The 27,034-nt window shown below is 43.5% G+C and overlaps 1 protein-coding gene and 1 pseudogene across 4 annotated transcripts in view; one reads left to right on the forward strand and one right to left on the reverse strand.

Annotated features, from left to right (window-relative positions):
• Nucleotides 1-27,034, reverse strand: part of RECK (reversion inducing cysteine rich protein with kazal motifs) — a gene marked incomplete at its 3' end in the record, with an annotated part of 1,214,950 nt that overhangs the window by 223,530 nt on the left and 964,386 nt on the right. The gene's annotated exons all lie outside the window — the stretch shown is intronic.
• LOC309556200 (cold-inducible RNA-binding protein-like) lies at nucleotides 25,169-25,932 on the forward strand (annotated as a pseudogene). Its single transcript has one exon. The product of its transcript is annotated as a cold-inducible RNA-binding protein-like (transcript).

A 27,034-nucleotide genomic window follows, 5' to 3' on the forward strand; every position in this document is an offset into this window, starting at 1 on the left:
AACACATCTGAATATTCAATAAAGAACAATCTGAATAGTCAATAAAATGATAAAATCACAATATGTGCTCTATGTTTTATTACAGTAAATGTAGGTAATGCAGACAAAAGCAGTGTTGTATTTTACTTTACAAATGTATTCCTTGCATTATAATTTTACTAGGAAAGTAGAATATAACACACAACGCACTGCCAGTGACTTTTACAGTCACTGAAGTCTGCTGCTTGGTAGTGGTGGTAAACCCACTTTGTTGACATTTACCTATAGGTAAACCTATATTAAGGAGATATTTACAGTGCATGAAGCCGATGACGTCATCGGCGCATGCGCTCTGAAGGAACAGCCACACATGCTCATTATGCCTTTGTCTTTACAGGTTTTCTTTTTCTCCTTTTTTTTTTAGGGTTTACTTCCTCTTCAATGTTTGCTTAGCTTGTTCTGTCTGCAACATGGGGGGGGGGGGGGGGGAAATCAGCTCTGTGTGTTGTGGGAAGTCAAGGGGGGCAGATGCAGACTCTGATTGTCGGTAGGACATTTCAAAAAGTCTGTAGAACCACCCACAGGTAATTAAGTCTATTTGAACAGAAACGGTGCACTTCTTAGAGTGCAGGAAAGATTGGTAGGTGCTAGCAACTCAGGAGGATTGGGATTAAGCAAAAAAAAAAAAAAGGTAATCCATACCTCTCTTTTAACAGGCAGAGGTCAGTGCACGTGAAAGGCAGAAACGTTGATTAGAAACAATCCGGAGGGCAGGCAGAGGCATCTTCGGTAAACAGGCCAGGGGCGGTTAACGTGGAAGGTAGAAACGTGGTCAATCAAGGCAGCAGGCAAATGATCCGCACAGGTATTTGAAACAGGGAAATGGCAGGGTGTTAAAAATAGGTGAAACTAATATCTTAGGGATGTGGGATAATGTCTGAAGCATTCCTTGAGGCATAGGCCAGATTGGGAGGGACATTGGGGACAATGAAAAGTGTTCCCCTTCTAACTCCTCCTCTGTTGCATACACGACATTTCTTTTGGGGTCGTCTTACTGATTCTGTGGGGGGAACGTTTTTGGGAAAATGTTGCTCATGAAGTCGACTAATTCAGACCGAATGCTTACTGGGGGGGATCATTGCTGGTAGATCAGGGCAGTGACAATTTCATCAAAAATGTGAGGAAGGTGCTGGGTCTTTCTCTTGAGTTTTGATAGGTGACGTATGCATTATACATGGTGTAGCAGAGTGTCCCAGAGACAGCCGGGAAAAGTGCTGTTTGGAGTTTATACAAGTCCGATTCCAAAAAAGTTGGGACACTTTACATATTGTGAATAAAAACAGAATGCAATTATGTGGAAGCTTCAAATTTTAATATTTTATTCAGAATACAACATAGATGGCATATCAGATGTTTAAACTGAGAAAATGTATAATTGTAAGGGAAAAATAAGTTGATTTTAAATCTCATGGCATCAACACATCTCAAAAAAGTTGGGACAAGGCCATGTTTACCACTGTGTGGCATCCCCTCTTCTTTTTAGAACAGTTTGAAAACGTATGGGGACTGTGGAGACAAGTTGCTCAAGTTTAGGAATAGGAATGTTGTCCCATTCTTGTCTAATACAGGTTTCTAGTTGCTCAACTGTCTTAGGTCTTCTTTGTCTCATCTTCCTCTTTATGATGCGCGAAATGTTTTCTATGGGTGAAAGATCTGGCCTGCAGGCTGGCCATTTCAGTCCCTGGATCATTCTTTTACGCAGCCATGATATTGTAATTGATGCAGAATATGGTCTGGCATTGTCATGTTGGAAAATGCAAGGTCTTCCCTGAAAGAGACGACATCTGGATGGGAGCATATGTTGTTCTAGAACTTGGATATACCTTTCGGCATTGATGGTGCCTTTCCAGATGTGTAAGCTGCCCATGCCACACGCACTCATGCAACCCCATACAATCAGAGATGCAGGCTTCTGAACTGAGTGCTGATAACAACTTGGGTTGTCCTTGTCCTCTTTAGTCCAAATAACATGGCGTCCCAGTTTTCCAAAAAGAACTTCAAATTTTGATTCGTCTGACCACAGAACAGTTTTCCACTTTGCCACAGTAAATTTTAACCACTTGACCACCAGAGGATTTTCCTGCTTTACGTCCAGGCCACTTTTTGCAACTTGGCACTGCGCAACTTTAACTGACAATTGCACGGTCATGCAACCTTGTACCCAAACGAAGTTTACGTCCTTTTTTTCCCACAAACAGAGTTTCCTTTTGGTGGTATTTGATCACCTCTGCACTTTTCATTTTTTGCGATATTAATAAAAAAAGAGCGAAAATTTTGCGAAAAAATTGACATTTTCTACTTTGACAGTTAAACAATATCCAATATATTCAATTTTTGTCATATATTTAGGCCAAATTTTATTTAGCTACATGTCTTTGACAAAAAAATCCTCAATGAGCGTATTTTTAACCGCTTTAAGACCGGAAGATTTTACCCCATTCCTGACCAGGCTATATTTTGCGATTCGGCACTGCGTTGTTTTAACGGACAATTGCGCGGTCATGCAACGCTGTACCCAAAATAAATGTATGTCCTTTTTTTCCCCACAAATGGAGCTTTCTTTTGGTGGTATTTGATCACCTGTGTGATTTTTCATTCTTGAAAAAAAGAGCGACAATTTTTTTTAAAAAAACAATATTTTTTACATTCTGATATATAACATTCCCAAAAAAAATTTAAAAATCAAAATGTTTTAACATTTTAGGCCAATTTGTTTTCTGCTACATATTTTTGGTAAAAAAAAATCACAATAAGCGTATTTTGATTGGTTTGCGCAAAAGTTATCGCGTTTACTAACTACGGAAAAGATTTGTCATTTTTATTGTTTATTTTTTTTTTACTAGTAATAGGGGCGATTTGCGATTTTTTTTGCGGGACTGCGACATTGTGGCGGACAGATCAGACCCCTAACTGACATTTTTGGGGGTACCAGTAACATTACTACAGTAATCAGTGCTATAAATATGCACTGTTACTGTAATAATGACACTGGCAGGGAAGGGGTTAACTTTATTGGTGATCAAGGGGTTAAATGTATGCCTCATGCTTACTGACGTGTGTGGGGGGAGGGGATTGTGTGACACAGATCGCAGGTTCAGCTATGCTGAATCTGTAATCTGTCCTTGTCTGTCACATAGGATATCCGTCCACTTTGTTTACACAAGTGGGCGGATTTCCTCACTCGATCCCCCCCCCCCCCCCGATCCCCGCCTATCCTCCCCTGGCCCGACTCCCGCTCTGTCTGAATACAGCGGGAGCGAGCCTCGGCGGTGGGATCCAGCGACGTAGGTCTAGGATAACAAGCCGCTTTGCCGCAGTACCAGCTCAGTGAGCAGCTCAGTGAGCAGTCGGCAAGTGGCTAAATGAGCCTAGGCCCAGAGAAAACGCCTGCGCTTCTGTATCATATTTAGATATGACTTCTTTTTTGGCCTATAGAGTTTTAGCCGGCAACGGCAAATGGCACGGTGGATTGTGTTCACCGACAATTTTTTCTGGAAGTATTCCTGAGCTCATGTTGTGATTTCCATTACAGTAGCATTACTGTATGTGATGCAGTGCTGTCTAAGGGCCCGAAGATCACGGGCATCCAGTATGGTTTTCCGGCCTTGACAATTATGCATAGAGATTGTTCCAGATTCTCTGAATCTTTGGATTATGCACTGTAGATGATGATAACTTCAAACTCTTTGCAATTTTTCTCTGAGAAACTCCTTTGTGATATTGCTCCACTATTTTTCGACGCGGCATTGGGCGAATTAGTGATCCTCTGCCCATCTTGACTTCTGAGAGACACTGCCACTCTGAGAGGCTCTTTTTATACCCAATCATGTTGCCAATTGACCTAAAAAGTTGCAAATTGGTCCTCCAGCTGTTCCTTATATGTATATTTAACTTTTTCAGCCTCTTATTGCTACCTGTCCCAACTTTTTTGGAATGTGTAGCTCTCATGAAATCCAAAAATGAGCCAATATTTGGCATGACATTTCAAAATGTCTCACTTTCAACATTTGATATGTTATCTATATTATATTGTGCATAAAATATAAGTTTATGAGATTTGCAAATTAGTCCATTCCTTTTTTACTCACAATTACAATTTACTCACAATTTGTACAACTTTCTTGGAATTGGGTTGTACATCTCCCAGGCTCCTCTCAAACACATTCAGGGATCTCTGCTTCACGATCCAGTTTGGATTTTGGTCTTCTTACCCAGGCCAATTTATACTCACTGGAGACAGACAGCCAGTGCTCTCGGCCTGGGAAAACAGACAACTCCTGTCTGCGGGAGAAAGAGGTTGGTAAAAGCTAACAAGTTGTATATGTGGAAGCTTGTTCCTGTTTGTTTTCTGAGACACTGTACAGCACCTGTATACACTATAGACTTATAAATAAACAAATAAACACTGCATTGTTTTGTCAATACCTTAGTGGATTTGGTATCTGTGCCTGAGAAAGAGCTTATCCCAGGGAGCTTTGTACCTGCTACCTGTTCCCCAGCTTACAATGGTCATATGAAAAAGGTAAATTATTATTTTTTTTACCAGTATAGGGACTTTGTAATTGGTAAATAGGGCTGTAGCATCTGGTCAATTTAATCCACTGCCCCCCCCCCCCACACACCCATGAATAGATTATAATTGTGGACACATTTAGGCTTTACAATGGGACCGCGTCTTCCAGGAATCTCCACCAAGGTGTCATTGTGGATGGTGGACAGGATGTAAACATCTCACTTGTCCCTCCACGTCATGGCCTACACTTCCTCATTCCTCAGACTTGCTGATTCCCTCCTTTGTAGCCTTGTTGTCACCAAGTTTTGTGGGAAGCCCTTCCTGTTTTCTCTGAAGGCATCAAAGGCCAATGTTTTTTTCACAGTACAGGTGGCAGAAAATGGGAAAACTGGTAGAATAGTGGTCTAGGTAAATATGATAGGATCTTTTTGAACAGGGGGTATGCCAGATCCCAAACAATTTATTTGCTGGTTTGGATGTACATTGGGCACTGGGAGTCTTTACCTTCATACACGTGGAAGGGATGCATATATCCTGTGGCTCTTTTGCATAGTTTATTCAGTTTTAATCTGTATCAGTTGTCCTTACTGTCCTTATTCCTGATCTTTAAGGATAGTCTACAGACCGGTATGGTGCCAGCTGATTGGAAAAAAGCCAACATGGTACCAATATTTAAAAAAGGGCCGAGATATATCCGGGTAACTATAGGCCGGTCAGCCTAACATCATTAGTCTGCAAGATTTTGGAGGGGATGTTAAGGGACCATATAGAAGACTTTAGCAATGAAAATGGTATTTTTAGTAGAAATCAGTATGGATTCATGAAAAATTGTTCTTGCCAAACCAATCTATTAACCTTCTACGATGAAGTGAGCTGCCACCTAGATAAAGGTAAGCCTGTGGATGTGGTGTATCTGGACTTTGCAAAGGCCTTTGACACCGTTCCCCACAAACGCTTACTGTACAAACTAAGGAATGTAGGTATGGACCATAGGGTAAGTACCTGGATAGAGAACTGGCTCCAGGGGAGAGTCCAGAGGGTGGGGATAAATGGGGAGTACTCGGATTGGGCGGGTGTGGAAAGTGAGGTCCCCCAAGGTTCCGTCCTGGGACCAATCTTGTTTAATTTATTCATAAATTATCTAGAGGAGGGGATATCTAGCACAATCTCGGTATTTGCGGATGATACTAAACTAAGCATGCCAATATCTTCTATGCAGGATGTGGAAATCTTACAAGCAGACCTGAAAAAAATAATGGGGTGGGCAACTACATGGCAGATGAGGTTTAATGTTGAAAAATGTAAAGTAATGCACTTGGGCGTCAGAAACACGAAAGCCAGCTACTCACTAGGGGGGAAACCTCTGGGTGAATCTAAGATGGAAAAGGACCTGGGGGTCCTAGTGGACAACAGGCTTGGCAGTGGCATGCAATGCCAAGCCACTGCAAGCAAAGCCAACAGAATACTAGCATGTATAAAAAAGGGGATTCACTCCAGAAATAAAGAGATTATTCTTCCACTCTACAAGACTCTGGTCCGGCCACATCTGGAGTATGCTGTCCAGTTCTGGGCACCGGTGCTCAGGAAGGATGTGCTGGAACTGGAGAAAGTCCAGAGAAGGGCAACAAAAATAATTAGGGGAATGGTGGGCATCGGCTATGAGGAAAGACTAAAGGCATTGAACTTATTCTCTCTGGAGAAGAGACACTTGAGGGGGGATATGTGTAAGATTCTGGTACCTCTGGTACCCTTATTTTCCACTTTTCTTTCAAATATGCGTCCCACCTTTCTAATTAGGTGGTACGCATACACCTTTAAGACGGATGACGTCATCGCCGAGCGCCGCAGAGCGGCTATTTCAACCGCCGGCGTTCTCTCTCACATCGTTCGTTAAACCTGCCGTGTCTCCACATGCTTACAAGCTTACCTTGCTACCGGAACCTCCAGCTATTCCCTTTTTCTTGGAAACAGACCGGAGCCTCTCTACCGATCCCTGTATCTCGCTACTGGATCACTCCCTTACTACTGGACCCTGCTACTACTAACTTACTAGTGATAAGTACCCCACAGGGGAATCCTCCATAACCTTACTTACACTATCTACCTCTGCACATAAGGACTGTTACTATCTATGCATACTAATTCTATCATCTGGACTGTTACATAGATTGCTAGCTCTTGAGTCTACTACCATCTATCCTTGCACTGGGTTAGTCTATCCTGTATTTGTCATCTGCTGTCCTTACCACCTGTTAGCATACTGGATTACTAACCTATCTGCATTCTACCTAATACCATCTAATACTCTCCTGAACATTTCTATCAAGTGCTTGCCATCTCTGTCACTGTTCACACCTGTCCCTTCAGCACATTATCTTCATACTGTTATATACATCCTATCACTCCAGGAACATCTTATTGAGTGTGTATATCTGTATGCTGAAGCTGACAAGCCCACAGTGATGAGTCTGGAGAGTTGGATCTGGTTATTCAACACATCTCTACATGACTACTGAGTGGAGATTCTGTAGCTGCAAATCCAGCCTACTACAAAAACGCAGGAGCGTTACAGATTGAACGAACCACAAAAAATGGATTCAGCAGAATTACCCACTCAAGTGACACAATTAATAAAACAAGTAAATGCATTAATGCTTGCTCTTACTGAAGTAAAAGAAGAAAATCAGACTCTGATACAGCAGGTAACCCATCTTTCACGGCTCACTGCTGCTCAACCCCCTGAACCTAAAATAAACCCTCCCCTAGTGTTTACAGGTGATCGTAAAAATTTTCGTGAATTCAAAAACGCATGTCATTTGCTTTTTTTGTTAAAACCTCGTACATACCCTACTGATCAAATTAAAGTCTGTACCGTTATCTCATACTTAACGGGTGATCCACGGGCCTGGGCAGACTCTCTCTTTGAGAAAAATTATCAGCTTCTCAACTCCTATTCTTTATTCCTAGCGGAACTCGCTAGTTTATATGATGACCCCAACAGGCAGAGTACTGCTGATATTCAATTGAGGGCTTTAAAACAAGGAAGGAGACCTGTAGAATATTTTGTAGCTGAGTTCAAAAGATGGACCCTTGATTCAGGGTGGAATGACACATCTCTGCGAACTCAATTCAGACTCGGGTTGTCAGAAGCTGTTAAAGACGAGCTCGCCCGAGCGGATTTACCTGGCACCTTAGATGCCTTAATACAACTCAGTATCAACATCGACAGGCGACTGCGTGAAAGAAGGGCTGAAAAAATGGGAATGCCATTGTCTAGTCCTTCTCGGATTTCGGCCGTTGACCCTACTCCCATGGAGGTAGGAATCATACGCCCACCTTTATCAACTACTGAACGAGCCAGAAGAAGATCCAGAAACCTCTGCATGTACTGCGCATCCCCGGATCATTTGATAAGCGTCTGTCCCCTTGTCCGCACAAAAGAGGGTGAGTGTTCACATGTCTTGCTAGGAGGATTAACGACTTCCTTTTCTAACCCCTATCTTTTTGTTCATTTGACATTGCAGTGGGACCAGACTAGGATTACCACCAAGGCTATGATCGACACCGGATCTTGTGGAAACTATATTGATACATGTTTTGTTACCTTAAATAAAATACCTATTATTTCAAAACCTAAACCTGTTTCTGTTAGTTTCATTAACGGTATTCCACTATCTTCTGGTCCAATCACCAACCAGACACAAGCACTCCTTGTCACTACTAACGAGTCTCATATGGAGACCACCACTTTTGATATACTATCATCACCCCATTTTTCTATTATTTTGGGACTCCCCTGGTTACACACACATCAACCATTCATAGATTGGAAAAGACGGACTTTGTCTTTCCCTTCTCACTATTGCGAGATTACGTGTAACCTCCCATCTTTTGGAAAGATCCTGTCTGTGGTGTCAGATGAGATTGCACCACTATGCTATCAGGACCTGTCCGAAGTATTCCTTGAAAAAAATGCTCAAATGTTGCCTCCCCATAGGGATTATGATTGCACTATCGATCTACTCCCCAACAGCAAATTGCCTTTCGGTCATGTTTATCCTCTTTCTCAGGATGAACTTTCTCATCTCAAGGAATACTTGGATGAGAATTTAAAAAAAGGTTTCATCAGACCCTCTACTTCTTCCACAGCTGCAGGACTTTTCTTTGTCCGCAATAAGGATTCAAGTCTTAGGCCTATTATCGATTATAGGCAATTAAATACGATTGCAATAAAGGATCGCTATCCTTTACCGCTCATCCCTGAACTCATTGAACAAGTGCGTGGGGCTACTGTAACGCTCCTGCGTTTCATGTATGGTGTGGATTTTCAGCTGCAGAAATATTCCACTTCAGTAGTCATGTAAGAGAGATGCTGAGATACCATTCCCAACCTCAATGACTCATCATGTGTGGAAGGTCTTAATTCAGCTAGTAAATACACACACTCAACAAGCTGGTTCCTAGAGTGACTTTATGTATGTAGTAACACAGTGATGAAGATTTAAGAGACAGGTTGAGTGGAGGTGGTAGGTGACAGACACTTGAAGGTAAGACAGTAGCAGATGGATGCAGGTAGGTTTAGCAATCATGTATGGTAGCAGATGACAGAGTAGCAGGTGGACATACAAGAGAGATCAACCCAGTGCAGGAATAAGTAGCAGTAGTCTTAAGAGCTAGCAATCTAGATATGCAGATGTGATAAATAGTCTTTACTATGCAGAGCTAGATAGTGTAAGCTTAGTATAAGTTTATAGAGGGTTCCCCTGCGGGGTACTTAGCACTAATAGCAATACAGCCGAAGGTTGGTTCAGGAGGAGCGGATGATCCGGAAGCGGGATACAGGGATCAGCGCAGCGAGGTTCCGTCAGCGAGGTATGCTTGCAAGCACGAAAGCTTCAAGCCAAGTTAGCATCCAGGTAAGGGTGTTTGAACGAACACATGTGAGGAGAAGAGGAAATCAGGAACAGCTGTGTGTTTACAGTTGTGACCATCTATATGTGGACACACTCAATCACATGGTAAACAGCCAAATCAGCGGCGCATCTTGAGGGATGTCATACAACGTCCACTCAGGATGGGAAACACGCGCGAGCGCCCCCCCTCCCGACCATTTACAAGTCTTCAGCATGAGGGGGTGCTTCGAATCTGTACCCCCCACCCCAAAGAACATTATCCCCATGTTGATGGGGCAAGTGCTTCTTCCCCACAACACTGGCCCTCTGGTTGTGGGGGTCTGTGGGCAGGAGAGCTTATCAGAATCTAAAGCCCCCTTTAACAAGGGGGCCCCCAGGACCTGGCTCCCCATGAGAATGAGTATGGGGTACATTGTACCCCTACTCACTCAACAAAAAGTGTCAAAAAGAAATAAAAACGCAGACAGTTTGTTATATTCTCCATGTTGTGAGAGACACAGGACTGTGATCTGGAACAATGGATGTTTATTCAAAGGACTCACTGTACACTCCAACATGCATTACAGGACAGCTCTGTATATCAATGCATCCCTTACATGTCTCTAAGATGGCCACTCTGCCCCTTGACCCTTGTCATCACTCCTGGGTGGAGCCAGCCTTAAAGTAACAGTACATGTGAAACCCTTCAGGTATAACACCTTCCATCCATCTCCCTAAAAAAAAGAAGAACAACAACAAAAAAAAACCACAACAAAAGGAGAACAGGCATAAAACAGTAACTAATAATTGTCCAATACAGTCCTCCAACTCAGGAGATTTACATGGCTTCTTCCGCGTCCGGATGTGAGAACAACTTCCAGGGACGCTACGGGGAGAACATGACAGCGGATCACTTTCGGCGGGCCCGTCGAAAGTCTAGTAACCGGTCTTGCAGCTGAAACCGGTCAGGAGGGCGACAGCGTCGTTGAGGACAGGCACCCAGTGACTCGGGGCCGGAGGAAGCAGGGCTGGCTGGAATGGACAGCGGCGGGGCCAAGAGGGGATCCCCTAGCTCAGAGGTTGAACAGACCTCTGGACCAGGGCTGGAGGGCTCTGTTGGAGCTGAGTTCAAAAGTTCAGAGTCTCCCCAGGCATCAGTCTCAATGCATCCTGATCCGGTAGGAGCAGATCCTTGAGACACTGGAGGTGCAGCCAATGTCAGGGATTCGGGCAGCTGAGAACGAGGACGCAATAAGTCCGCATGCTGTCTGCAAATGGAACCATCTTCCAGGCAGACCCTATACATTTTGGGTCCCAAAGTCTCTGCGACGATAGCAGGAAGCCAACGAGTGTTGGAAGCGCCATAAGATCGAGCCCATACCTTTTGCTAGGCTGTAAACTGGGGAATCTCGTCGTGTTCGACCCTCTTGTCTTGGGACTGCCGTACATGTTCCTGGACCGTTTGAGGGCGGAGCTTGTCCAAAACAGTCCATGGCTGCCGACCCAAAGGAAGTTCAGCTGGAGTTTTCCCAGTGGTTGCATGTGGTGTGTTTCAGTAAGCAGAAAGGAAGGAGTCCAGCTGCTGGGGTGACAGGGACTGTTGTTTACTTGTAGCCACAGTAGCTTTGAAATAGCGTTTGAAGGTCTGTACAAACGTTTCTACTTGACCATTTGTAGCCGGTTTGGTAAGGTGCGGTCAACTTGTGTTTGATGTTGTGGGCAGTCAGGAAACTCTGAAACTCCTGGCTTGTGAAATGTGCACCGTTGTCGGTGACAATTTCTCTGTGGTATCCAAATGTAGCAGCGAGATGTAACAGTATGGAAATCGTCGCCTTAGTCGTCGGCTGGGTAACAGGAATGACCTCAGGCCACTTTGAATGGGCATCAATAATGATCAATAGTTGGTGTAGCGCGTTTAAAAAGTGATAGTAAAGGTGAACCACACAGTCCATTAATCCTTATAAAGTCCACACATGTCCACTAAGATGTTAACAATCCTTCGGAAATATAATGTGTGATCCCAAAAGTGTACAGACACTCCAAACTCCAATAGCCCAGTGCAGAGATGCCACCACCAAGGGAATAAGATTGGCCTCTTACCGCAAAACAATGATCCTCATTACAGGGATCGTATTCAGCATATATGAGATCCAAAGCCACAACCAGGTCCTACACCGGCTTTCGTGATGATCGTACCCGCTCCTCTCAAGAAAAGTATATATGGAAAAGAAGGGGGACAACTTCCATAGCGTAATACTGTCAGGAGACTTTATTGGTGAAAAGCAGCAAAATGGCAACTCACATGTATGCTGGAGTAATAAGCGTGTATCGCGGAGTGTCCCAGACTCGGTATCCTGCCGAGAAAATGGCCGCCGCGTTCCCTCGTTGGTTATAGCATGACGTGCCGCAGGCTCCTCCTACGCGTTTCCTCAGGAGGTGTGGCCTGCAGCGATCACTCTCCTTATATATGCTGATAAAGCGGACGGGCGGGGCACATCGTTCTTAACCCGGAACCAGGAAGTAAGACACTTGCGTGCCAATGACCGGAACGGGCGGAACATAATATTAACGATCCGGAACTTGGATGCAATCCACTTGCGTGTCAACATCGGGAACCGCATGTTAACCTAATTCTGAACATAGGACAATCAAGCCCAGACGTTAATATCCATAGCAGTACTCAAGTACATACATTGGATTAGAGTTTAAATAATTAACTCCAAAAAAACGGCAACATTTGATATTAACCCAATGGGGCCCACTTTAAAATTGGCAGTATAATATGTTTACACACTAATTGGCACTATCACGAATGACTTTCCTGGGGCACGGCGCCACTTCCTAGCAGGCAACTAGATAGTCAGGGGAACTCCAATCACACTACCAATTCATACATCCAGCTACATAAAACATTACACAGATCCATGGAATAAAAACATACAATATTAAAACATTATTAATATACATCCATTTAAAATGCATTTTAAATTAGTACAATTCAATGCGTCTCTCCATACCTCTTAAATTAAAAAACCCTATATCTATTCTTACTCTGGTAACCTATATGGCATCCTTCCCGGGCGGTCTAACATCAATTCTTATGCCAATTAGGAGTTATTAATAAAGGAATTGATATCCCAATTGATGTTTAACCCGTGGCGATAAATCCAACTAGTCTCCAACTGTGAGACTCCCCTTGTCAGATTACTGCCCCTCCAATTCCCCGGGAATTTGCCTATTCCCAAAAAGACAGTGCCACTGGGATCTCTCCCGTGGCAGAGATCATAGTGTCATGAGACACTATGTTTGGGAAAGCCTTTTATTATGTTTGCCACATGTTCTTTTAAACGCACATGCAACATGCGTATCATGCGACCCACGTATTCAAGGCCACAAGGGCAACGTAAAAGGTAGACGACATGTCGAGTGGTGCATGTGATAAACGGCTTAATTTTACACTCATGCTGCGTGTTGTTTGAAAAAAAGGATTCAACCCTTCTAGTCCTACAGGCATTCACCTTACAGATAGCACATCTCCTACAGGGGTGAAAGCCCCCCTTTGTTGGAAAAAGGAAACAGTCCTTGGGGGATCCACAATATTTGGAGCTACTTATAGCCTCAAAGGAGGCACACCCCTAAAAATAACCGTTGGGGACTCCGGTAATACCGCCCCCAAAAGGTTATCACTTTTTAAGATGTGCCAATGCCTCCGAATGATTTTCTTCACTGAAAAATGTTGAATGGAGTACGAAGAAAAGAACGCATGCTGAAAATCATCGCCCTTCTCTCGTACTCGCAGTTGTAAAAGGTCATCCCTGTTGCGATTGTCGGCCTGTATTAGGGCCTTCTCAATCTTCCCCTCTTTGTATCCCTTTTCCAAAAATTTGGATTTCAAGGAGGCAGCCTCCTGCAAAAAGTCTGATCTATTGGTGCAATTCCTTTTCAATCTAAGGAATTGACTGACAGGAACGGATTTTAGCCAAGCCACGTGATGGCAGCTAGATGTATCAATAAATCCGCTCCTGTCAGTCTCCTTAAAAAATGTAGAGGTCTCTAGGGTACGACCCACCACTTTGATCTTAAGATCCAAAAAGTGGATCTCAGACTTACTGCTCTCATGTTGCAGTCTGATGCCTCTGTCATTATCGTTCAACGTTGATATGAACGTCTCAAGAGCTTCAGAGTCGCCATGTCATCAATGTACCTCCGCCAGAGCACAATGTCCGGTTTTGGAATGTCATCGATGACATCCTCCTCCCACCTCCCACTTGGCCATGAACAAATTGGCCATACTTGGCGCAAATTTTGCGCCCATGGCCACACCTCTATTCTGTCTGTAATAGGTTCCCCCAAACCAGAAATAGTTGTGGGCCATGGCATAATCCAACAAAGACAGGATGAACTGGCTCTGAAAATTCAATAATGAGCTCTGTCCGAGGTAGTGTTTGACAGCCTCCCTACCGTGCTGATGCGAGATCACCGTATACAAGGATGAAACATCCGCAGTGATTAGAATGTAGCGGCCTTTCCATTCTATGTCTATAAGAATGTTGATGACCTGCATGGAGTCCCTCAAAAATGAGGGAGTCTTAGTTACCAAAGGTTGCAAAAAGGAGTCAATATACTTACCCACCCGGAAAGTGACCGAATTAATACCGCTAATAATTGGTCGCCCGGGTGGGTTCATCGCATCCTTATGCACCTTGGGCAAATAATACATAATTGGCACCCTCGGTGCTGATGGAACTAAGAAGGATTTCTCCTTCTTGGTCAAGAGCTTCCGCTGGAACCCATCATCCACCAACTCAATTAGCTTCTTCTTATAAGCTATGGTAGGGTTGCCTCCAAGAGGAATATATGTATCTTGATCAGACAGAAGTCTGTTCATTTCCCTATTGTAGGATGAAGTATCAAGAATGACAATCCCCCCCCCCCCCCTTTTCGGCCGGCCTCAGGATAATGTCCTTACGTTCTTTAAGGGAATGCATTCCCTGTTCGAACATACGTTTTTGATGTACCTTCTTAAGGGTCAGCCGATCCAAATCTTTGGCCACCAAATCTCGAAAGACAGACAGAGTGGGGGCCATGGGGCCTGGGGGGTTAAAAAGCGAGGCATTTGAAAAGGGGGTATATTCTATCCTAGAAGAAATGGGATTACCAATCATGTGCCTTAATGCTCATCTTACGTACATATTTTTGTAAATCTATGAACGTTTCAAACTTATTTAGAGGGGGAGGGGGGGCATATTTGAGTCCATGATTCAACACATATTTCTCCTCGTTGGAAAGGGGAGCAGAACTCAAATTAAACAGGCCCCTGTCCTTTAATGCCGACTTCTTTTTATTGCGGACCCTCCTCCCCCCTCTAGTCCCTCTCTTCCATCTTTTTGCCTCTTGGTTTTCGGAGTGCCCCCGTGAAAAGGGGTATTGAATTGGTTTTGGGGTCCTTGTCCATTGTAGTGATTGGGATAAGTTGGTTGGGGGTTATGATAGCCCCTTGTATTTTGGGTCCACTGATTCCCTCTATTTTGTTGATAATAAGGTCCGCTAGGCTGTAAGGGGGGTACATGATCTCTTTCATAAGGATGAGAGGTGATGTACTGCGCAGAATCCTCAAACTCCTCCTGCAATGGCAAGAATCTATTTTCAGATGCTAGATGATTACCTCCTTGACGTGAAGGAGGTCGCCCCCTACCCCTACCGCGCCCTCTACCCCACCTGGGCTGTACCCAGGTATTGGGTGTTGTATAAGAAGGATGGAATTGACCACTCTGTTCGATACCTTCCATTGGGGTACTAGGAGGGGGTACAGACAGGGGATTCTGCACTGTGGTCGAAACCGGACCAGTTGGCCCCTTATTCTTTTGCCATTTAAAAACCAACTGATTTTTATAATCACCAACATCCCTAAGATATTTCTTTCTTTTTTTGTTTTTCTGTTCAACATCCTCCTTTTCTAGATGCTTTTTTAAAAGATCTGACTTTTGTTTATAAAGGTCCTTGGTTTTGAACTCCTCAAGTTTTCCTTTTATAACATTAATCTCTTCATCTAATTTCTTTAATTCTGCCGTTTTTTGGTTACCATAAATCTTAAAAGCTCAAGCCCTGCCTTATTGAAATATTGATACCATTCACTGGTATCCAGGATATCCCTCTGTGGTGAAACCTCCCAGCGTAATATGGTACCCAGGAGTTTACGCTGGGAGGTTTCACCACAGAGCGATATCCTAATATTATGTTTCGCCCGTTCCGGTCATTGGCACGCAAGTGTCTTACTTCCTGGTTCAGGGTTAAGAACGATGTGCCCAGCCCGTCCGCTTTATCAGCATATATAAGGAGAGTGATCTCTGCAGGCCACACCCCCTGACGACATCAGTTCCTGACGAAACACGTAGGAGGAGCCTGCGGCACGTCACGCTGTGACCAACGAGGGGACGCGGCGGCCATTTTCTCGGCAGGATACCGAGTCTGGGACACTCCGCGATACACGCTTATTACTCCAGCATACATGTGAGTTGCCATTTTGCTGCTTTTCACCAATAAAGTCTCCTGACAGTATTACGCTATGGAAGTTGTCCCCCTTCTTTTCCATATATACTTTTCTTGAGAGAAGCGGGTACGATCAGCACGAAAGTCGGTGTAGGACCTGGTTGTGGCTTTGGATCTCATATATGCTGAATACGATCCCTGTAATGAGGATCATTGTTTTGCGGTAAGAGGCCAATCTTATTCCCTTGGTGGTGGCATCTCTGCACTGGGCTATTGGAGTTTGGAGTGTCTGTACGCTTTTGGGATCACACATTATATTTCCGAAGGATTGTTAACATCTTAGTCGTGATATGTGTGGACTTTATAAGGATTAATGGACTGTGTGGTTCACCTTTACTATCACTTTTTAAGCACTACACCAACTATTGCTATATACTATCCGTGATCTGTTTCTCTGATTCAGGGTCAGGTGTTGGCAGCTATACTCAGTTTTTAAGTTATTTATATTTATATACTTTTATATGTAATTTGTATTCATATACATGTACAATTTTATCTCTATTTATGCGCAGCAATTCTCCCATTTTTTTATCAATAAATGATCAAAAAGGTGTGTCCTCTGATTGGGCCTGCAAAGTCCAAGTGTAGGTGAAACCAGGGAACCGTGGGCCAAGACCAGGGCTGGACGCACCCTCGAGGAGGGTCTCTTGCAGTTTGTGCACATCCAGCACACGCATTCACATATGTTGTGATATCTGAGTCTAGGTTCGGCAACCACACATAGCCTCGGGCCTTTTGTTTCATACGTGTGCCCCCCGGATGACCAGTATGTAGCAAGTCCAGAATGTGTCTCTGCAGGGTCTGTGGAACGATCACTCGATCTCCCCATAAAACACAGTTGCCAGCCACAGTTAATTCCAGACGCCTACGGAAGTAAGGTTCATAATCCTGTGTGACAGTTGCACGCCAACTGTACCGTACCCAGGAGAGTATTGTCTTAAGGAAGGTATCCTTGGCTGTATGGGCTGCTACCTCCCCAGAAGACAGAAAGCACAGGCTGGTGTAACGACAACTCTTGACTGGTGGAGAAGAGTCTGTTAATGTCCTTGTCAGACGGGACATGGCGTCCGCATTAGCATTGGCATCATGGCTGCGATACTGGATTTTGTAGCTATATTCTCCCAAGAATAGGGCATAGCGTTGAAGACGGGCCGCAGTCATCTGGGAGATGCCTTTGTCAGGGCTAAAGATCTGAAGGAGTGGTTTATGATCAGTCAGTATGGTGAATTCCCTACCATACAGGTAAAGATGAAACTTCTTAATTGCCCATATGAGCGCTAGAGCCTCTTTGTCAATGTGAGAGTAATTGCTTTCTGCTTTTGTCAAGGACCTGGAGGCGAATGCCACTGGTTTCTCTGACCCATCTGGTAAAACGTGAGATAGCACAGCCCCTAGACCATAGGGTGAGGCACCACAAGCCAAGGTGAGAGGCCTTTGGAGGTCATAGTGCACGAGCATGCGTGACGCCAACAGTTTTCGCTTAGAAACTTCAAAAGCACGTTGGCATGCAGCCGACCAGTTCCATCTGGAGTGTTTCTCCAAAAGCTTGTTCAACGGGAACAAAATGTGTGCTAGATCTGGCAGGGATTTGTGGTAATAGTTCAGCAAGCCCAGGTATGATCGCAGCTGTTGGACGTTGGTTGGGGCTGGAGCTTTTACTAAAGCATCAACTTTGGCTTCCGTGGTGTGTATACCCTCTGCATCCACAAGATGGCCACAAAACTCCAATTTAGGTACCATGAATTGGCATTTCGCCAAGTTCACTTTTAGACCCTGCTCTTGGAGTCTCGCCAACACAAGCTCCACGTTACACTTGTGTTCCTGGTCCGTCAGGCCCGTGATGAGCATGTCATCTAACAGGCACTGTGTGAAAGGAATGTCCGCCAAAATCTCATCCATTTTGCGTTGCCAAATGGCGGGGGCGGAGGCTACACCAAACACCATCCGATTGTATTCATACAGTCCCTTGTGAGTGTTGATGGTTAGAAACTTGCGGGACGAAGGGTGGACCTCAAACTGTAAATAAGCTTGCCTGAGATCAAGCTTGGTGAACTTTTGACCTCCTGCAAGAGAGGCAAAAACGTCATCTACTCTGGGTAGGGGATACTGGTCTATCTCCAGTTGAGAATTTAGTGCCATGCGGAAATCGCCACAAATGCTTAAGTCCCCATTCGTTTTCTTTACTGGTACAACTGGTGATGCCCACTCGCCGTGCTCTACCTTTGAGATGACACCTTGTTCCTCCAGCCGGCTTAGTTCAGCTTCCACACCTGCTCGGAGTGTGAAAGGTACTGTCCAAGCTTTGAAAAACCTAGGCTGGGCATTGGGTTTCAGCCTGAGTCTCACACAGTCATGCTTTATTTTCCCCAAATGGTTATCAAAGACTTGTGGGAATCGCTGTTTCAGGGATTCCACCCATCCCTCTTTATCTCCTGATGGGATGGTCACGGTGTTGCAGGGGTTTATGGCGATGTCTGGCATGCCAAAGTGAGCAATCCAGTCTCTCCCAAAGAGAGGGGGTCCCCCATGTTCTAGGATATATAATGGCATTCTCTTCGTCTGACCCTTGTAGGATACCTGTACTTTCACGTACCCCAGTGGATGGAGTATCTGCTTTCAGTATGTCTGCAGTTTGATTGGTGTTGGACGGACAGTTGTTCGGATCAGAATTTTTCTCCATTGTTTCTGGGTGATAACTGAAACTGCTGCTCCTGTGTCTACATTCATCTTGAGTTTCTTTCCTTCCACGGTTACCTCTACAGTCATTGCAGAGGGTGCTGAAATCATAGAAACATAGAAACATAGAATGTGTCGGCAGATAAGAACCATTTGGCCCATCTAGTCTGCCCAATATATCTGAATCCTATGAATAGTCCTTGGCCCTATCTTGTATGAAGGATAGCCTTATGCCTATCCCATGCATGCTTAAACTCCTTCACTGTATTTGCAGCTACCACTTCTGCAGGAAGGTTATTCCATGCATCCACTACTCTCTCAGTAAAGTAATACTTCCTCATATTACTTTTAAACCTTTGCCCCTCTAATTTAAAACAGTGTCCTCTTGTGGTAGTTTTTCTTCTTTTAAATATGCTCTCCTCCTTTACCGAGTTGATTCCCTTTATGTATTTAAAAGTTTCTATCATATCCCCTCTTCTTCTTTCTTCCAAGCTATACATGTTAAGGTCCTTTAACCTTTCCTGGTAATTTTTTTCCTGCAATCCATGTACTAGTTTAGTAGCTCTTCTCTGGACTCTCTCTAGAGTATCTATATCCTTCTGGAGATATGGCCTCCAGTACTGCGCACAATACTCCAAGTGAGGTCTCACCAGTGTTCTGTACAGCGGCATAAGCACTTCTCTCTTTCTACTGCTTATACCTCTCCCTATACATCCAAGCATTCTGCTGGCATTTTGTGCTGCTCTATTACATTGTCTTCCCACCTTTAAGTCTTCTGAAATAATTACTCCTAAATCCCTTTCCTCAGATACTGAGGTCAGGACTGTGTCAAATATTCTATATTCTGCCCTTGGGTTTTTACGCCCCAGGTGCATTATCTTGCACTTATCCACATTAAATTTCAGTTGCCAGAGTTCTGACCATTCTTCTAGTTTTCCTAAATCCTTTTCCATTTGGCGTTTCCCTCCAGGAACATCAACCCTGTTACATATCTTTGTGTCATCAGCAAAAAGACAAACCTTACCTTCGAGGCTTTTTGCAATATCACTTATGAAGATATTAAACAAAATTGGTCCCAGTACAGATCCCTGAGGTACCCCACTGGTAACATGACCTTGTTCTGAATGTTCTCCATTGACTACAACCCTCTGTTGTCTGTCACTCAGCCACTGCCTAATCCACTCAACAATATGGGAGTCCATGCTCAATGACTGCAGTTTATTGATAAGTCTTCTATGTGGGACAGTGTCAAAAGCCTTTTGATGTATGTCTAATCTGTGGAGCACTTCCTCATCCTCTGATTCAGATGACGATGTATATCTTCCCACCATATATGCCTTTGTCCTGGTGTTCAGCGGTTGTTTATTTCGCACCTTCTTTCTACGGCAGACTAGTTTCAGATGGCCTGCCTTACCACAATTATGACAGAACTGATCCTTAAACCGGCAGGCTTTGTGATCATGGTCTGTATTCCCACAACGGTAGCAAGCCGACTCCTGGCTTGGTGAGGGTCTATATTTCCAGTTTGCTGCTGTTGGCTTGACTGCTGTTCTGAAAACTTCCTCTTTAACCTCTTCCCTTCTGCTCTGGGGGCTCAATGCCTCTGTATCTTTCACAGCCATTTCCATCACTGAAGCTATCTCAATTGCCTTTGTAAGGGTAAGGTCTTTCTCTGTTAACAGTCTCTTTTGGCTAGACTCACTATTTAGCCCCATGACAAACTTATCCCTCAGTGCAGTCGGTAAATACTCCCCAAAGAAACAGGTTGAGGCTAGTCTGCGAAGGGCGAGCACATAAGCCTTAATATCTTCTCCCGACTGTTGCTGCCGCTGATAGAACCTGAATCTCTCTGCAATCTCTAGTGGTTTAGGCTGGAAGTGATTCCCTAACAGTGTCAGGAGCTCTGCCAAAGTCTTAGTTGCTGGTTTTTCAGGGAAAAGGAGATCCCTAAGAGTGTCATATGTCCTAGCACCAACCACTGTCAGAAATACTGCTACTTGCCTGTCGCCTGGGATGGCATTTGCACAAAAATACTGTTCCAGTCTCTCAATCCAGGAACTCCAGCATGTCTGTTCTCCATCAAATTCACTTAATGTCCCGATCAATGACATTTTCCTGCTGGGCTCTGTGGGTGTTTGTATCCAGCTGAGTTTTTTTTCTTCTTTTCTTTTCTCACACGGATAGTAACCTTGTAAATCCCATCCTCGTCGCCACTGTTATATTCTCCGTGTTGTGAGAGACACAGGACTCTGATCTGGAACAACGGATGTTTATTCAGGACTCACTGTACACTCCAACATGCATTACAGGACAGCTCTGTATATCCATGCATCCCTTAGATGTCTCTAAGATGGCCACTCTGCCCCTTGACATCACTCCTGGGTGGAGCCAGCCTTAAAGTAACAGTACATGTGAAACCCTTCAGGTATAAATGTCCCCAGAAGTAGATCCAACATCAATCAAGGTTCCCCTCCGCTACCGCCAACTCTGAAAAAAAGGCAGAGCCCCCCTCGTGCCCCAAAGCATCCCCCCATGTGTTGTGGAAATTTTATTTGGACTAGTGTGGACATCTTTCAGGATGTGTTTTATTTAGATTGTCATTATGGCTCCTGTTGTCAGTTTGCTTGCAATACCCTAATTAGGCAGAGCCAGAGCTATAGCTAGTGAAGGTTGGAATCCTTTTAGGGCTTTGGGAAGTTTTGGGGATTTCTTTTTATCCATGGGATCTTGGTTGAAGGAAATAGGAGTATATATACTTATCTTGTTTTTGTTTCTATTCTTTCTATACGTCGTGGTGAGATTTTCCTGTTGCCTGATCGATCGAGTCACCAAAGCCAAAGCAGACGACCACATCCTTTTTGCTGAGACAAGACTCCCTGAAATCCAACCCATGCACCAGATCTTGAGAATTCCAAACGACTGACGATCAATACGACCCACCACCTTATGTCCTCCCTCTGAGTCACCTACCAAAGAACGGAACCTACATGTGAACATTTGTTTTCTTTTGAGTTTATGTGTCAACACTGATTCCATTACCTTTCTTTTTAACTTTTTAAAATGGATTGTTTTTATGTATGAGAAGAGCTGTTCTGTTTATTTGGAAGAAGAAGATGAAGATTCATTGAGGGACACTTGGGAGCATATGACAAAAATGAGGGGCTGTTGTGGAATTTTTTTAGGACTAGTGTCGACATCCTTCAGGATGTGTTTTATTTAGATTGTCATTATGGCTCCTGTTGTCGGATTGCTTGCAATACCCTCATTAGAGCGTGTATGGGTGAACCGGCATTTGGGTAAGAACACTGGCAGTGAAAACTTCCCTTAGATGTGTAGACATGTTCGCTCTACATAGAGATTTCTGCCGGCGAACACTCCATGCGCTATGTGCAGATCTGTTTGCCAGTATAGATCTATGTGTTTTTTGTCAATATCATTTTGATATCTATCTGTCTTTATGAAGGGATACACGCTCATGTCTTTCTACTGTGCTTGATCACCATAGTGGAAACCGCATGGCTCTTTCCCTGCAGATAGCCTCACGTCTATGGGAACAATGGTTTATTCTGTTAGACATTGTTCTCTGAAGCTTTGCTAAATGGGATTCACACCAGTAGTAGTGGTGGGAACACATTCACGAGTTTGATTAGAGCACCGTTCACGGTTCGACATGCTGGTTTCATAGTGTAGTTTTAGGTGGGAAGCCGTGCACACTTGTCTGCTCATTCACGATCGTGTACTCCCTCTTTCTATTGTACATTTGAATGTAAACAAGTTTGTTGTTGGCTGATTCTATGTGAGTAACGTGTCATGTGACTGTACATTTGGAATTGATTGGCTGATTTAGTATAGTCATCACATCCTGTTGATGTCCCTTTGTCCCATAAATAAATGGAGCTCCCTGTCTTAGACAGCACATTCTTGTGAGTATCCAAGGTGATAGCAGCCTTTGTCTGTTTTCCTGGGTAGTGCTGAGCATGCTCAACTCTTTTGTATAAGAGCTGAGAACTGATCTTTTTAGCACAACGGGATTGATTGCGCTTGGCGTATATTAATATCCAAAAGTGCACTTATTAGCACAACAAAGTTATTTGTGCATCAAGCGTACATCAATTTCCAAGACAGATGGGGAGCCTAGATAATTTAAGGAGCCAACAGAATTTCCTTTACAGCTGACCGAGAGGGGGAAGCCGAATTCAGGTCCAATACAACAAAAAGGCTGGCAGTTTGGTAAGACAAACTTTATTTCAGCTTTTGACATTTTTTGTTTCCTTGAGACCAGGATTCGTTTTCTCTGTCCGCTGTGTAAGGTAAACTCTGCTCAGCAAAAGAACCTTCTTTTTCATTCTCCTCTTTTTGTATATGTACGGGGTTTATTTTATGCTTTTAATATTTTTAATTTGGGGTGGGTATATTAATTGGGGGAAAAAATCTATACTGTTGTCCTCTGTAGGTTCCCAGTCAATATAGCCTAAAGGGTTTTTGTACGGGGCTGCAGTATAAGTTAAACATTTTTGTCAGTGTTTTAAGTTTTGCATGGAGCAATGTAAGTTTCCTAATAAAAGAATATTGGTCCATGTAGGTTTTGGTGGTATAATAGTATACCGGGTGGAACTATTCTATTGTTAGACTGAGCTTCATCCCTGACTGGAAATTGTTCTGTTTTTGGGTTGAAAATCAGTTTGTGTAGCAAAATTGATCCGGTTTAGATTTTTTTGCACTGAAACTTAGTTTTAGTACAGATGTCCTGGTTTTGTGCTAAATTTCGGTTCTAAGTGGCGTTATTCCGCTTTTAGACTGAAGTTCAGTATTCAGTGAAGATATCTTGTCTACACTGAATTTCAATTCCAGCTGACCATCATTTTCAGTTTTTGCTGGTTTTCAGTGCCACCATTTTGTTTTTTTCACTGAAACCCATGTGGCTGTTCCACCATTTTGTTTTTGTTCTGCCCCCATTTTGTTTTTGTAGTACATTTATATTATAACTATTTCTGTGTTTTTGTAATGAAAGGCAACTTTTAGTACAACTATTGCGGGTTTTCTGTATTGAATTTCAGTTTGGTAGAGTTATTCCACTTTTAACGGCAATCCGGTATTTAGTAATATTATGACTGGTTTGCAGCAGTTTTTGGCAGGAAATCCAGTTTTCGGTAGAACGGATTCATTTGAATTGAATTTCAGTGTTTACTGAAGCCTATCTGTTTTTGTGTTTAACTTTTGTTGGTCGGGTGAAGTTAATTTTGTTTTCATTTAGCATTTTCGATTTTTTGTTTTATATAATTCATTTGTATTTGGAGGTGGAATTCAGTGTTGAGTGTAACTAATTTGTTTATGCACTGGATTCAGTTTTTCAAGTAGAATCATTTTAGTTTGTGCTGATTTGCGGCTATTTTGTGGAGATAGTACTTTCTGTGCTGGAATTTGGGTTTTGGGTAGAGACATTGTACGTTCGGTGAGTGGATGGTAACTGGCATCCCAATAGTTGTTGTTCCATCTAGTAATAGATAGAAGTCACAAGGGTTTGTATACGGGATCATTTCATAGTACTCTCGGGGGTTGTTTGGTAACACAGAGTAGGTTAAAATGAACGTGTGTGCTTTGGGCCAGACCGATTGAAATGGGAGATTGAGACACGTCTGTTTTAGCATACAACATGAAGGAGTAGATTCTAAACCCACCCACGTATGGCCGTGTAAGATAATCGGAGTTGGGGAGTGTGGTCACTAAGGTGCTGTATAGCTGTAAACATACTGCCAGTTTGTAGTTTCTAGCTGACCAGTGTGACGGACACGGGTATCAGATCCCTGCCCTTTTCACTAACTCGTGACAAAGGATCAGCCAATCTCACACTGTGCTGTCACTTACGTAACAATGCCACTCTCAGCTGCACCCTGCACAAAGATTTTCCAGCTTGTGGGACCACAATCTAGGTACCAGCAGGCCGAGAGCGATTTTCACTGGGCTAATTAAGCAATTAACCCTTTCAATGCCCCCACCTCCGTTCAGAGCGGGAGGAAGCTCGTGATTTTAGAAATACCAATTATGATTTTAGAATAATCGTCTGTATGTAACACACACTGTCACCACAGACAGGTATGTTCATAGGATTTATTCTATACAGTATCACTCTTCAAGAGACAGGTTCTTTTTGAGCTTCCATTAAGAGCTTAGAGGCAAGGTTACAGTTTTCAAAATATGGTTTTAATAATGAAAAGTTTAAAGTTGGTGCAAATAAAATATTTACAGAAAAAGGTGTTTCAAAGAAATAGAGACATTTCAGCAATTAGAAAAATAAGGTAGAATTGAGGAGGAAGAATACTTGCAGTCAAAGTCCTGGGTATTATCAGAGTTCAAGCGATGGGCCAGGTGTGATCGGTTCTCAAACTTGATAGATGTTCCTTCTTTTATGTTACCATGAGAACTGATCACTGGTTAGGGGTCTCCCTTTTTCTCTGGGATCAAAGGGGTGTTGACAGATGCCCCTGACCAATTAAAATGGAGCGACCAGACTGTGCATTGCTGGTTTCTGTGTGGCTTGTACTCCGTACGTAGATAAGATCTCATCATGTCGTCTGATGAGGGAAAGCTTTTTGTTGGCGGTCTGAGCTTTGATACCAATGAGCAGAGTCTGGAAGGTGTATTCGGTAAATACGGACACATATCTGAAGTGGCTGTGGTGAAAGATCGGGAGACCAAGAGATCACGTGGCTTTGGTTTTGTTACATTTGAAAATGCTGAAGATGCAATAGATGCCATGGTGGGGATGAATGGGAGGTCTGTGGATGGTCGTGAGATTCGAGTTGATCAGGCTGGAAAGTCTTCTGGCGACATGAGAGGAGGCTACAGAGGTGGCTCATCTGGAGGAGGAAGAGGGTTCTTCCGTGGAGATAGAGGCCGTGGTGGAGTGGTGGAGGATATGTAAGCAGGCGGTTTGATAACAGAAGTGGAGGCTATTGTGGTGGATCCCGGGATTATTATAGCAGTGGCAGAAGTCAAAGTTATGGGGATTGCTCAAGAGGAAGCTCCTACAAAGACGTTATGACATCTATGCCTCAAACGAGTAAAATACCTTCCTGACTCAAGATCGTCTTTCCAGTGGCTGTATTTATAAAGATTTTTGGAGTTTCGCTGAATCAATAATGTGTAGTATGTAAACCTGTGTTCACTTTTTTTATATAAATTTGGTTAATCTTGACAGCCTCACTGATAAAATGTGAACAGCTGTTCAGAGGGTGTTATTCTTGGGGTACGCTTGCATTTACTTTTTTGTTTTTCATACTGCTGTTCTTCTGTTGAGGCTGCAGATATGTGAAGCTCTTCTTTGTAAATGAGCAGATTCATGCTGCAGGAAATGGCTTTGCTCAGCAAATGGAGTGATGCTTCTGCATTCTGTGACAGGAAGTTAGGTAAATCTGTGGATGTTGTCACAGACAGGAGATACACTTGGGTTAGACAATTCACCGATTACTATAGGGTGTTGGCTGCAAAGGCAGCAGGAAGGCTTAAGGAAGTTGAAAGGCCTTCAGCTGTTCAGAATGAAGAAGTTAAGGCCTCTATAATTTGTCCAAAGGAAGTCTATTGATTGCTCTTCACATAGAGAATGTCCCTTTTCTCTTCACACAGCACATGTTCATTGGACTTTCCTTTCACATAGAAAACATTCATTGTTTTTTCTCTTCACACTCTTCACAGAGAAATAGTTAATTTTCTCACCTTGAGAAGTCTTCACACTTTTTACCCTCCTCAGCGCACATCGCTCCAGGAGGTCTTCCCCATGCTCACACAGCTTCAGGGGGAATTCCTTCTCCCATGCTCACACAGCGTCGGGAGGCACACATCTGACTGTCCTCCTCTCCCCAGCTCACACAGCGTCAGGAGGCAGCAATCAATAGACTTCCTTTGGACAAATTATAGAGGCCTTAACTTCCTCATTCTGAACAGCTGAAGGCCTTTCAACTTCCTTAAGCCTTTCTGCTGCCTTTGCAGCCGACACCCTATAGTAATTGGTGAATTGTCTAACCCAAGCAGAAGTGTATCTCCTGTCTGTGACAACATCCACAGATTTACCTGACTTCCTGTCACAATTCACTTACCTGTAAATGGGTATGCCTCCTACAGAATGGTCTTACTAGATCTCTTGCTGTTATGTAAATAGTCATAGGATTGAAACTGAGCTTCTTTTAAGCTCTTATTATTTTGAAAATACTATTTTAGTGTGGTGAGGTAGTGCAGAGCCTGGGTGCACTGCAAACAGCTGTACCACCTTGATAAAACTAAAGTAAACACATGGATCTGTCACAAGACGTTTTAAAATGTTTGTTTGTATTGTCCTTTTTTTTTTTTTATAAAAATAGTTAATTTGAAA

Source organism: Pelophylax lessonae (genome assembly GCF_965119305.1).
Source record: "Pelophylax lessonae genome assembly, chromosome: 5".
NCBI classification, from domain to species: domain Eukaryota; kingdom Metazoa; phylum Chordata; class Amphibia; order Anura; family Ranidae; genus Pelophylax; species Pelophylax lessonae.